The sequence below is a fragment of the Leptonychotes weddellii genome, chromosome 3, assembly GCF_054177405.1.
Source record: "Leptonychotes weddellii isolate Sample4059 chromosome 3, ASM5417740v2, whole genome shotgun sequence".
NCBI classification, from domain to species: domain Eukaryota; kingdom Metazoa; phylum Chordata; class Mammalia; order Carnivora; family Phocidae; genus Leptonychotes; species Leptonychotes weddellii.
The window spans coordinates 156004169-156018970 of record NC_138371.1 but is presented as its reverse complement, the minus strand read 5'-3'; positions in this window follow the sequence as shown (position 1 = coordinate 156018970).

Here is a 14802-nt window from a genome sequence, read left to right as displayed (position 1 = left end):
ACCTTTATTATTAGAGTTACTCTAATTTGTTTTCTCTTGTTCCCACAGCCTTCCCCTTCCAGACTGCTGCAGTGCTTTCAAGTATCAATAAGAACTTAAGAATAAAAGAAAAATTCTGTTTAGTATCTTCGAGAAGAAGAGAAGATGTAAGGCCTTGGTTGACTAGAGGATTTCTGAGTTGGTTAATTCTTTTTCCTTTGAGATTTAACCTAACTTTATATATGTCTGACACACTTTACTCCTGGTTCCCATTCCTCAGGATATGTGCCTTCTTGCTACCTCTGGATGTCAATAGCCCATTAGGTCTAAATCAGCTATAACCCCACAATAAACCTTGTTTTTTCTTTCTTACCATTATCCCCATGAAACTCACATTGCTTCATGACTGTTAGATAGAAAACCAAATTGACTGTTTTAAGAAATAAAAATGGAAGGTGAAAAATGGGTGGACTGACCTTAATTCTACAAAAGATGTAGGCAAATACCGTCAACACATATCTGTCCTATACAATATTTGAAGCTATATAGGATATTGTTTTTTTAGAGTGGTGGGAAGCTATCTTTTAAATTATATTACACAACCTACTCCTGGGGGAAGATTTTATTTATTTATTTTTTTTTTTTTTAAAGATTTTATTTATTTATTTGAGAGAGAGAGAATGAGAGACAGAGAGCATGAGAGGGAGGAGGGTCAGAGGGAGAAGCAGACTCCCTGCCGAGCAGGGAGCCCGACGCGGGACTCGATCCCGGGACTCCAGGATCATGACCTGAGCCGAAGGCAGTCGCCCAACCAACTGAGCCACCCAGGCGCCCCTGGGGGAAGATTTTATAAAAGAGAATATTAGGGACTTATTTATCAAGATGGAGAAAGGTACGGTCAATATTTTTAAATGCTTAATGTTTTCCAAAGCTATGAGAGGCTTCGTCTATGGTGTGAAAGCAGTAGAGAAAAGAAAATGGAAAATTTGTTTCCTTCTCTCACTGAGGGTGCAGCCTAGCAATATTCATCTTTCATCCCCTGTTCCTGTTGGTGTCATATGATGGTTATGCTCTTGTGCTAGATAATGGGAATCTAGAAACTTAAAGGTTGAACTACATTTCAATTAATAAACATGACCACTCAGGCAAAATTTATTTCAAATTAGTAGGAAAGGCTTGAATACATGTGTGTTAGTAATTATGAACTAAGCACATTTTAAGTTTTTAATAAATACTCATGCACATTTGACAGATATGCCTTCTTAAAGAGTAGCATTTGATATGTTTAATATTCAAGGTGACATTGACAATATTTAATGTGTGCAGAATGGACACTGATCAAAGACTGGGCAGGTACCTCCCAGCTGAATGAGCCCTTTGTGTAGTCATTCTTTCTTCCAGTAATTGACCAAATGACTGCACAATTTTGTGTAAGCTTACAAAATCATTTATAGACATTTATGCTTACAAGCTGAACTAATGTCATATGCTAAATGAGCTAAATTAATTTTAATTTCCTATATGATACCTCCTTACCTTCTAACTTGAAATGTCCTTCAATACTTACAATACCTGGCTAAAATATATTTTGAAATATTTTAAAAAATGTAGTGCAGTAGACTAATGCATAACATTTGTTATTTGGAAAATTCAACAATTAATATTTGCAAGTGTTTTGAGCAACAATGGTTATGAGATTGTTAAAAAATTATGTCTCAGCTGATCAATATATTTTCTTATACCTTGATAAAATCATTTATTTTTCATAACTCCCCAAGAAATTAAGTCTTCAAGCTTATTGTTCTGGCTCTGTTGAATTTAATGTAGGTCCTTTTATCCAAATGTGAGGAGAACCACTGAATATTTAGTTTCAGTTCATATTTCCCTAACAAAGCTTTTAAGTGCTCAAACAAGAACATATAAACTGAATTCAACAGTTAAAAGTCCCTATTTCCATTTAACTTAACTGATAACTTCTCAGGAGTTTGAGTGAGCTAATGGAAAGTTAAATAGGCCGAAAGAAGAAAACATGGGAGGTAAATGATCAGGGTTCTCTTTGGCTTTTACTCTTGGCTGCCCACAGAACTAAAACACTTTCCAGAACGGATACTGGAGGGTAGATCTATGTTGCAGGATTTTCAAAATGGAGAACAATGCTAATTTTTTTATCTAACTAAATCAACTTCTTTGAAATAGCTACAAGATATACACTTAAAAGCATTAAAATACTTATTAGAAGTAAATATGTATATAATTTATAAATTAAAATATAATTTCTAGTATATTGATTGTATATATTTCAGGTATGTCTATCAACCTATCTTTTAAAATGAATTATACCATTGTGAAGCTGTTTTAATATACAGAATAAATCAAAATCCAAGGATTAACTATGATGGAGTTACAATAACTCAAATTATAATTTTTTATTGAGGAAGAATGAAATATGCCAACATATACTCATTTATTGTAAGGCACTCTGATGAATGGAGCAGAATTTATTTGAGGTTTTAAAATTGTGTTTAGAACAAGTAAATTTGTCATTTGTTTTCAAAGAACTTTATTAGGGACACCAAGAGTCCATGATTTATAGGAAATGATAGGTGACAGGTATCAGTTACTATGAAATGATGTAAAATGCATTTTTAATTTTAAGTAGTTAGTGAATACCTCAAAGTTTAAGAAGCCTACACCACCTCCTCCAACAAAATTAGCTTTTTAATGTCTGTTTTGTCTATTTTTTCTTGTATTTTCACGTTATACTTAACGGCTTTTAGTAATTTTTGAAAAGGCAGTTTTTAATTTTTATAGGAGAAAAAAACATGTTGTGTGCAAAGGAGGGATAGTAAATAATACCAGAAAGGACCAAAGATATAATGTCACTGAAGGAAGGTGGGAAATTAAAAATATATATATACTGTTCCAGTGTTGAAAGAAGATGAGTTATGTGGATAAGCCATTGTATTCAGTGGTTAAAGAGGCTGCTTATTTGAATGTCCTCAGGGGTAAAAACAAATTTTAATAGATATTTAGAGAGTTAAAAAGTCTGTGTAAAATTATTTTAATATTCTCTCTGTATTTATTGAACATAATTACCAGTGATTAAAGGAGCTCCCGGTTATTCAGGGGACTGAGGAAAGAGTTTAGGGAATACGTTCTTAATGGTTACTTATAGGAGATATTTGAAATATTAAATTTTATGAGTTGAGTTTGGAGTTATTCCAGTTTCTAATCATCCCCGTCAGGGCTATCTTTGTCGAGAAACATAAAATAAGAATGACCAAAACATTTTTCTCAAGATTAAATGAGCTGGAACGGCAAGTGGAGGACTTATTTTAACAGACACCAATCAATCATGTCATAAGAGAACATCTGTTGTACTGATGAAACATGTAGAGTGGTCATTAAGTCTGGAAACACAGATAATATTATTTTATCTCTATAGTAATATATAATATGAATACAAAATATGTCAACATATCTATTCATTAGGAATAATCATTTATGTTTCCAGAATCATATTACCTTGTTGTTAAAATCAGATCATGAATAATTTATGAGCATTTAAATAAATTTCCTATAAAATGAACTGAATTACATTTTTATTAATTTTTTTTAGTTCAGTGTGTACTTCATTCCCATTTCACCTGATCTGAGTCACAGTTAACCACTGGAGAAATATGGAAGAAAAGTAGGAGATAAAGAAGTGGTTTTAATATTTATTAGTTAGTAATACAATGTCAATCCGTATCCAAAATTCTTCATCTGGTGAACAGAGATGGAGGACAACTAACAGTCTTGAATTTGATAGGTCTATAAAAGTGACATGTTTCCCTCTCTTAAATATGTGAAAAATTTATCAAATCTTTTCTGAAACCTCTGAGATGTGTGATACTTACTTAACATTTATTCACACATGGATGTAAGACAATGGAAAGACTTCTGAGATGGTGGAGCACTAATTGATAATATCGATTATGTAAAATATTATCCGTATTTACTTCCTTGGATTTTACACAGGTTTATTAGTATCTGATGACAATCCAGTCCAGATTTTCCCTCCCACTCCCAATCATCCTAAATTCTGCATATCTTTACTGCCTCAGCCTTATTTTAGGAGCATTACCTTGAGAGACAGAGTTATTTAAAAATGCCCAGCACAAATCCAGATCAGTCAGTGCCTGATAAAAATGAAAGGGATTTATTGCAGTCACAATACTGAAAGAAATGACAATGTGCATTTTCTCTGATATTTCTGTATATAAAATATATTATAGTGGCAGATCTTTGTTTTGTGAGACTTAAAGCTTTCACAATTAGTGGTGGAGGTGGTAAGCTCCTTAAAACAATAATACAAAAAATTATACCTTGAAAATGTTACTGAAGAGATGATAATGTAAACACATTTATAGGTTTTGCTAGGGTCTTGGAAAGGTACCACACAGATGCCGCATAATTTAATTTAAAAAATTAAATAAGTAAAAACATGGAAAATCAATAAAACTAATGTTCTCTGGTAGGGAATGTGTTGGATTTATCTCATAAGATATTATTTGATTTAAGGCAGACAAGGATATTTTTCACAACTTTGAATTAGGCACCTTGTATTCAATAACGCTTTTTTTAAAAAAAATTTTTCCCTTGAATCTTTTATACGTTTTCATGGTGTCTCTGATTGGAAAGAAAACAAACTAGCACCTAGGTTTTTATTTCAAAGAAGATAATGTTGGCAAGGATGTGAAGAAAGGCGAACCCCCTTACACTGTTGGTGAGAATGCAAGCTGGTACAGCCACTCTGGAAAACAGTATGGAGGTTTCTCAAGATGTTAAAAATAGAGCTACCCTATGACCCAGCAATTAATTGCACTACTAGGTATTTACCCCAAAGATACAGATGTAGTGAAAAGAAGGGGCACATGCACCCCAATGTTCATAGCAGCAAAGTCCACAATAGCCAAACTATGGAAGGAGCTGAGATGCCCTTCAACAGAAGAATGGATAAAGAAGATGTAGTCCATATATACAATGGAATATTATCCAGCCATCAGAAAGGATGAATACCCAATTTGCATCAACATGGATGGAACTGGAGGGGATTATGCTAAGTGAAGTAAGTCAAGTAGAGAAAGACAATTTTCATATGGTTTCACTCATATGTGGCACATAAGCAGTAGGACAGAGGACCATAGGCGAAGGAAGGGAAATCTGAAGTGGGAGAAATCAGAGAAAGAGACAAACCATGAGAGACTATGGACCCCAGGAAAGAAACTGAGGGTTTCAGAGGGGAGAGGAGTGTGGGAAGGGGGTAGCAGGGTGATGGGTATTAAGGAAGGCACATGTGATGTGCACTGGGTGTTATATGTAACTAATGAATCGTTGAACACTACATCAAAAACTAATGATGTACTATACAGTGGCTAACTGAACATAATAATAAAAAAAAGAAGATATTAAAAAGAGCAATAACTAACATTGGAAAACATTTAAAAATGCAGAAGAAGGTGATGTTTCAGAAACCCCAAGAGACTCATGAAGGGACCCATCCATCAAGAGAATATAACTAACAACTAGCAGTACTTAGCTAGCAAAAGACTACTTTGGACAAATTGATGTGGGTACAAGGGGTACAAGTTGATACCAATTTATGTGGCATGTCAATAACATTTTGTTTGAAATTTTTTAAAAAATCATTATTTCAGTAAATCTTAGAATAATTGCTATTTTAAATTTAAAAAACTGCTATTTTTAAATATTTAGAGTAATTTCTTTTAAAATATTCTACTATATCATAATACAAAATTGGAATTGGAATTGACAATAATGATAAACACTTTACTTGTATGATTCATTAAAACCTTACAAATGTCCAGCATGCTTTAGACACTAAATTACTTTAGTTGAAATTGGGCACGAAGCTAAATGACATGACTGAGGTAACACAGCTAACAGGTGACAAGGATAGAACTCAGTTCTTTGTAATTCTTTTAAAACTTTATCCATTTATTATAAGCATGTAGAAATATGTCACATATATTGTTTTAGTTCTAAGTATTTGATTATTATTGAAATTGAATACAGTTTACATGGCACATATCACCAAAAATCGTGCACTTATTTACTGGTTTTAATTTTTATTGTAATTTTAGTTATGGTATTCTTTTGATAAAGAGTTTGAAAGTATACATGTATATGTTATGGGCTGACTTGTGACTTCTTATAATTCATATGTTGAAGTCCTAACCCCCAATACTTCAAGATTTCACTGTATTTGGAGCTATTGTCTTTAAACAGATAATTAAATTGAAATGAAGTCAATAGGATGGGACTTCACCCAGTATAACAGGTGTCTCAATAAGAAGAGGAGGTGGGGACACAAGCCACACTCAGAGGGAAGACTGTGGGGAGACACTGGAATAAACTGCCATATACAAGTCATGGGGAGAGGCCTCAGAAGAAACCAACCCCCCTGATACTGGACTCAAACTTCCAGTCTCCAAAGCTGTGACAACATAAATACCTGTCATTTAAGCCACCCAATCTGTGGTATGTTGTATGACAGCCCTAGTAAACTAATACGGAACATATATTTATCTATCATTTATTTGGGACATGCTTTTAAACCTAATTACATATATACCCTTCTGTATTATTAAAATTGATCTCTTATTTCATAAAATTTAATAATAATCAAGGAATAAATAAAATAGCATAAATATTCCATTATCATTTCTTGCATAAATCAAGCCTTCCCATGTAATTGGAAATTTTAGATCATAAAAAAGTATATTCTAGTAATACTTTTTCTCTTATTTGTATGTTAATAATCTCATTGGGAATTTGAGAAATATAAATTTAGTCATATATGCTCTTATAGGGGAAAATACATATAATATCAATATATGTCTTGACCTACTACTATTGAATTATATGGAAATTATCAACGGACTATGGACTATTATGTTAGGATGGCTGAAATTTCAAAATGAAATCTTAAAATATCCAATAATTTCCCACTGAAATTTATTTGTAAATGAGACATTTTTTTCATTCATTTGCTAATATGCAATGTATTTCTCAAATAGCAAAAAATCTCTCAAATTTTGGTCAAGCTAATTATTTAAATAAATTTATATAATGATTAAAATAATATTACAGTAATGATGTAACAATAGAAATACAGTGTAAATAGCTTGAGAAGAGAGTAAGTAAAGGCAACTTGAAATCATATTCAGTGTTCATTTCAGTTTAGTTTCCATTCCTAGTATCATGATACCAAATGTAGTCATTTCTCTCATGACTATGTGGCCTCTGTACTTCAATATTTGTACTGACTTAGTAGGGAAATTTTATATGTGCAAATTATTCTTCTGTTGCTATATTTTCAATTGAATTTGTTTCAATTTCTTGTATTTCCACATTTTTAGAAATTACAGGGTATTTCTTATTCTAAATAGTGTTTAGCAAACACCTTTTTTTTCATATGAAGAGTCCGTTACAAGTCTGCATTGAGACTGAGCACACAGCTTGCTTTCCTCCAGGTGGATTGCTTGACAACTGAGCAGAAATTCCAAAACTTAAAAGATACCACCATCATTCACATCATTTCACACTGAGTCTTTGCATAATAATCATCAAAACCCAATATGCCTGGTTTCTGTATCACCAACAGTGTCAACAAGGATTCATTGCAGATACCATCTGAAGGCCAAGCCTACCAAGTATTGACAAGTATTCCATAAATTTTTACCAATTCAGCATTTGGGATCGACTTTTACTAATCAGATGTAAAAAATGGGATGCAAGATACTGTCCAGGTTGTATTTCCAAAACAGTGAGTAAAGAAATAGATAAAATTCCCTCAGAACTGTTTTCTGTATTAAGCAGAGGAGAGGGGCGCCTGACTAGCTTAGTTGTAGATCATGCAACTCTTGTTCTCTGAGTGGTGAGTTCAACCCCCACACTGGGCATAGAGAATACTTTAAATAAATAAATTTTTTTAAAAGTGCAAAGAAAAATAAAAGGTTAATCTAATATGTTGAAAGTTACAACATCAAAAAAAGGAAAATCATTTATCAAGGAGTTTTGTGGTCATATTTTTTGAAATGTTATTACTATGAAAAGTTCAGTGGGAGAGGAAGAGCTATTGAAATTCTAGATATTAGAAAATCTGTTTGGGGGACACCTGGGTGGCTCAGTGGGTTAAGCGTCCACCTTTGGCTCAGGTCATGATCTTGGTCATGATCTTGGGGTCCTGGGACTGAGCCCCGCTGCTCAGGAAGGAGTCTGTTTCTTCTTCCCCACTCTGCTCCTCACCCCCACCCACCGCTTGTGCTCTCTCTCTCTCCTCTCAAATAAATAAATAAAATCTTAAAAAAAAAAAAAAAAGAAAATCTGTTTGGTAAGTAAAAGTTCCATAAAAAAATGTATGACATCCAGTAGACACTTAATAATTTATCATTAAAGTAATATTTTATGTATTTAAGATGATTGTGGTTTAATGAATGAAATAAACGAATAGGACAGAATTTCCTCAAATGCACAGTTGTTACTGAAATATGTATCTGGACGACAATTCCATATGGTAGTTACCTTCTACAACTCACTTTAGGTTTTTGAAATTAATAGTGTTTACTAAGGATATATAACTGTACTAGTAGAAACCTCACTAGAGAAAAAAAAAACTTTCTGCAGTCTTGATATGTACTACTGAAATTACAAAAAAATATAAGGTCACTCCTATTTCTAATTATTTTCTACATTTTTTGAAATAGGGCTATAGCTGCCAGAAAAAAATACATGTCTATACGATTTAGAAGTAAGAATTGCACAAAGTCCACTTAGGAACTTCTGATCTAGATGGGACATAGAGCACATTCTATGACCTTACTGCTTTCCACTGAGCCTCAGTAATTCTTAAAATATGTTAAATATTGGTAAGTGCAAGTTTCTGTTCATAAACATAAATACCAGTGCTTCAGAGAAAAGAAACTACAAAGAACCTATGAGAGATAAAAAAACAAGTAGAAGTCATTGAGGAAGATGGTAAGAAACAGTATTTAGACAGGTTACAGCAATTTATGGGAGTGTTTAGCAACTTCTGCAGAAACAGGAGGAACCTCCCTCCCTCCACACACACACACACACAATCTGGTTCAGATGTGTAGACGGATGATGACACACACACACACACACAAAAAGGGGGTATGAAAATATTTGCCACTGACATACTTGAGATCTTTGGGGTTGGAAGGCAGGCCTCTCAAGCAAGTCTTACATGGCTCTGGATATTTTATATTGATTAGTGGTGAGGCCTGAGTGAGGGTCCCCCGACATAGTAAGAGCTGATGTGGCTTGAATTTTCCAGTGGTGCCATAGGTAGGAGCATCCAACATTCTTATCCACTTGAGCAGATGTAGGACAGACAGGAAGATGGAGGGGTGAGGCTTAAAAGCTGTCAACAGTCATACACCAAAATTGGTCAGACCCCTTATTAAAGAATTATTTCAGAGAATTAAAAATGGAGCAACACCATTTCACTAAATAAGGAACTTATGGTTAATGTGCTCATTTCATATATTTATTGAATATTTACTCTGTGTTGGATAATTGTAATCTACACACACACTCCAAAAGTTAACCGTACCATTTCTGCTTAACAGAACATATAAGTTTAACACTCAGATAGGTTAAGAGGTTAACTAAAACCTTAGGTCCTATAACTGAAAAGTGAAAAAAAAAATTAAGCAGATTTTTTAAAATTATAAGTCAATTATTTCCCGTAGTACTCTATTATTTATCCAGAATGTATAGTCATTAATTCTTACTGAAAATATAATTCCAATTATATCCAATACTGCTGGTGTTATAATATGCATTATAAGTATTTCCCTCATATTTTCTAAGGTATGAACCATTGCTCAAAAATCTAGCCATTTCCAAAAGATTTGTGTTATCATGAAACATATACAAATGATCTACCATACAAACTCAAAATTCATGATACACATTGCCAAAGGACTAATGTATAAAATGTTCCTTTAGATAGTTTATGGGAAAAAACTCTATATGATGTCTTCCAATAATATATAGGTATTGGTTGACAGTATGGCTAAAATTGATATAAAATCCTGTCCTTAATTTATTATTATAATTAGCAACTCATCTTTGCTAGGTAATATTTATGTACTACATACCCCCAACAAAAGGTGCTAAACTACATGGTGACCTGAAAATGTCCTCTTGCAAATGTCCACGTCCTGATCTCTGGAACCTCTGAATTTGCTAATTTACTTGGATAGAGAGACATTACAGATGTAATTCAATTAAGTATTTTGAGACAGGGAGACTATCCTGGATTATCCAGTCCTGCCCAGTCTAATCATGTGAGTCCTTATAAACAGAGAACTTTTCTCTGATGAGGTCAGAGTCAGGGAGATATAACTACAAAGTAGTCAGAGAGACTATTGTTGTTGTTGATTTTGAAGATAGAGGAAGGCGACCACTGCTAAAGAATGTAGGTGGCCTCTAGAAATTGGGAGAGGAAAGGAAACTTATTTTTTCTAGAGCCTCTGAAAAGTAATGAAGCCCTGCCAACACTTTAATTTTAGCACACTGAGACCTGTGTTGCACTTTCAATATATAGAACTGTATATAACATAATTAATTTCTGGTTTTTTAAGCCACTAGGTATGTGGTAATTTTTATATAAGCCAAAGAAATTAATGCAAACTGGAGGAAGGAAGGAAGGAAGGAAGGAAGGAAGGAAGGAAGGAAGGAAGGAAGGAAGAAAGGAAGGAAGGAAGGAAGGAAGGAAGGAAGGAAGGAAACAGATGAAGAAAGAAAGGAAAAAAAGAAAATGAAATCTACTTCTGTCAAGTGAAAAAAGATTTCTGTAATCCTGAGGTTGATCGCTTCCAACCATTGGCTTCATAATTTTTTTAAAATTTTATTTATTTCAGAGAAACAGAGAGAAAGAGCATGAGCAAGGAGAGGGGCAGAGGGAGAGGGAGAGAAACTCAAGCTGACTCTGCGCCAAACATGGAGCCAATGTGGGGCCCCATCCCATGATTGATACTGAGATCATGACTTGAGCTGAAATCAAGAGTCAGAGGCTCAACTGACTGAGCCACCCAGGCACCCCTCATAATTCTTTTTAAACATTAGCTCATTGTCCAAAAACAGAAATACCTAAATAAATGAAAAAAATCCCAATTTATCTCCATAAGCTTCTGAGATAAATGAAAATAAGTATCATGGGAATGTTTAGTGATTGCTCATACATTATTCCGAAAAATTGATGTTCAGAAAAATCACATTAACAATATGTATCAGGGCAATGGTCTTTTTTAAAAAAAAAGATTTTATTTATTTGAGAGAGAGAGAGAGAATGCCCAAGTTGGGGAAGGGACAAAGTAACACAACGCACATGGACAGCCTTTCCAAGGGCAGGAAAAGAGACTCAATAAATCATCTTACAAACTCTCAACTCATTTCATCCATCACCCCATCAATCAATCTGTCAAAATATAGTTTCTAGTTCTCTTATACCAGATAATATGGGGATGAAACGTATAACACATTTTGAGGATCTGTCCTTTGCTCAGTGTGGTTGCAACTTTGTTAGAGAGTACTGACACTTATAAAACTTAACATTAATTATAAAAAGTAACAAACATAATTGCATTACATTTATAACTAAAATAATATTTCAGTTAATTTTCCATTTGTATGAGAAGTGGCTAGATATGAAAAAGAAATATTTTTTCTAAAATTGAATAATTCATAAAAATTAATATCAATAAATGCTATACGTTTATTAAAATGTGCATATATAAAACCAATTAATCTGAAAAGATGATTAGTACTGATTTACTTCAGTAAGCAATTTTTGCTTAATAGAAATTATTATAAGAGTAGAGGTGAACACGTTTCTCTGTGCAGTGTATTTTTGTCAGAGTGTTATTTCCTAGAAAATAATTATTGATTTAAGTCATAAAAATAATACATCCACATTTAAATAAAACATTATTATTGATTACAGGCATCATAATAGTTTTTCATTAACCTGTAAAACATACATTTTGTGGTGTAAGTAACTTAAATATTTTAAAAGAAGGAGATTATAGTTCCAAAGTAACAAATCCAATGGCAGGAGAATTATAAACATATATGGAAAAAATAGTTCTTAAATTTAAATAAGCAAGGGGGATTTATTTCAAGTGCATATATCTTCAATTTCTTTCTTTCAGCTTTAACACAGTTCTGTTTTTGTCTAGCATGTACATTTCCAAAATTTCATTTATTTAATTAAATTTTCAAATTTGGTCTATTTAAATAGATATAAGAAGCATTTATAGTTAATTCAATCAAAAATAATCCAGAGTAATGAAAAAACTTCTGACAAACAAAAGACCAGGACCAGAGAGCTTCATAGGCAAATTCTACCAAACACTTAAAGAAGAGTTAATACCTATTCTCCTCAAACTATGAAAAAAAAAAAAAAAAAGAAAAGAAAAGGAAAGGAAACTTCCAAATTCATTCTATGAAGCCAGTATTATCCTGATACCAAAACCAAATAAAGACACCACACAAAAAAGAGAACTATGGGCCAATACCTCTGATGTACAAAGATGCTGAAATCCTCAACAAAATACTAGCAAAGAGAAAAAAAAAAAAATACTAGCAAACAGAATCCAACAATACATTAAAACTAATTATTCATGATGATCAAATGGGTTATATTCCCAGGATGCAAATGTGGTTCAGAATTCACAAATCAATTAACATGTTACGTAACATCAATAAGAGAAAGGATAAAAATCATATGATCATTTCAGTAGATTCAGAAAAGCATTTGACAAAGTACAACATCCATTCATGATAATAACCTCAACCAAAGTAGGTCTAGAGAGAACATACCCACAGCAAACACTATACTTAATGGGGTAAAACTGAGAGCTTTTCCTCTAAGGTCAGGAACAAGACAAAGATGTCCCCTCTCACCACTTTTATTCAACTTAATACTAAAGTCCTAGCCACAGCAATAGGACAAGAAAAAGAAATATAGGCATCCAAATTGGTAAAGAATAAGTGAAACTTTCACTATTTACAGATGACATGAAATTTTATATAGGAAACCCTAAAGACTACCCCCCAAAAACTACTAGAACTGATAAATGAATTCAGTAGAGTTGCGGGATATAAGAATCTGTTTCATTTCTATACACTAATAAAGAAGTGGGCAGAAAAAGAAATTAAGAAAACAATACCATTTATAATTGAATCAAAAATAATAAAACACCCAGGCATAAACTTAATCAAAGAGGTAAAAGACCTGTACTCCAAAAACTATAAAACGCTGATGAAAGAAATTGAAGAAGACACAAATAAATGGAAAGACATGTCATGCTCATGGGTTGGATTAACAAATATTATTAAAATGTCTATACTACCCAAAGCAATCTACAGATCTAATGCAATCCCTATCAAAATAAAAACAACATTTTTCACAGAAATAGAACAATTCTAAAATTTGTATGGAACCACAAAAAAACCCAATAGCAAAAGCAATCTTGAAAAAGGAAAACAAAAGTGGAGGCATCACAATTCCAGAACTCAAGTTATATTACAAAGCTATAGTAATCAAAACAGCATGGTACTGGCACAAAAAATAGACACACTGATCAGTAGAACAGAATGAAAACCCAGAAATAGGGGCGCCTGGGTGGCTCAGATGGTTAAGCGTCTGCCTTCGGCTCAGATCATGATCCCAGCGTCCTGGGATCAAGTCCCACATCGGGCTCCCTGCTCCTTGGGAGCCTGCTTCTCCCTCTGCCTCTCTCTCTCTCTGTCTCTCATGAATAAATAAATAAAATCTTTAAAAAAAAAAAAAGAAAGAAACCTACAATTATATGGCAATTAATCTTTGACAAATCAGAAAAGAATATCCAGTGGGAAAAAGAAAGTCTCTTCAACAATGTTGGGGAACCTGTTCAGCTATGTGCAAAAGAATGAAACTGGATCTCTTTCTTAAACCATACACAAAAATAAACTCAAATGGATTAAGGACCTAAATGTGAGACCTGAAACAATAAAAATCTTAGAAGAGAGCACAGGCAATAATGTCTCTGACATTGGCCATAGGAACATTTTTCTAGATATGTCTCCTGAGACAAGGGAAACAAAAGCAAAAATAAACTATTAGGACTACAACAAAATAAAATAGCTTCTACACAGCAAAGGAAACAATCGACAAAACTAAAAGGCAACCTACAGAATGGGAAAAGATATTTGCAAATGGCATATCCGATAAAGAGTTAGTATCCAAAATATATAAAGAACTGATATAACTCTACACTCAAAAAGCAAATAATCCAATTAAAAATGGGCAAAAGACATGAACAGACATTTCTTCCAAGAAGACCTAAAGATGGCCAACAAACACTTGAAAAAGATGCTCAACATCACTCATCTTCTGGGAAATGCCAATCAAAGTTAGAATGAGATATCACCTCGCACCTGTCAGGATAGATAAAATGTAAAACACAAGAACCAAGTGTTAGAGAGGTTGTGGGAAAAAAAAGGAATTCTCATGCACTGTTAGTGGGAGTGCAAACTGGTGCAGCCACTGTGAAAAACAGTATGGAGTTTTCTCCAAAAGCTAAAAATAGAAATACCCTATGTTCCAGTGATTACACTACTGGATATTTACCCAAAATATACAATATACTAATTCAAAGGGATATATGCACCCTTATATTTACAGCACCATTATTTACACTAGCCAAATTATAGAAGCAGCCCAAGTGTCCATAAATAGATGGA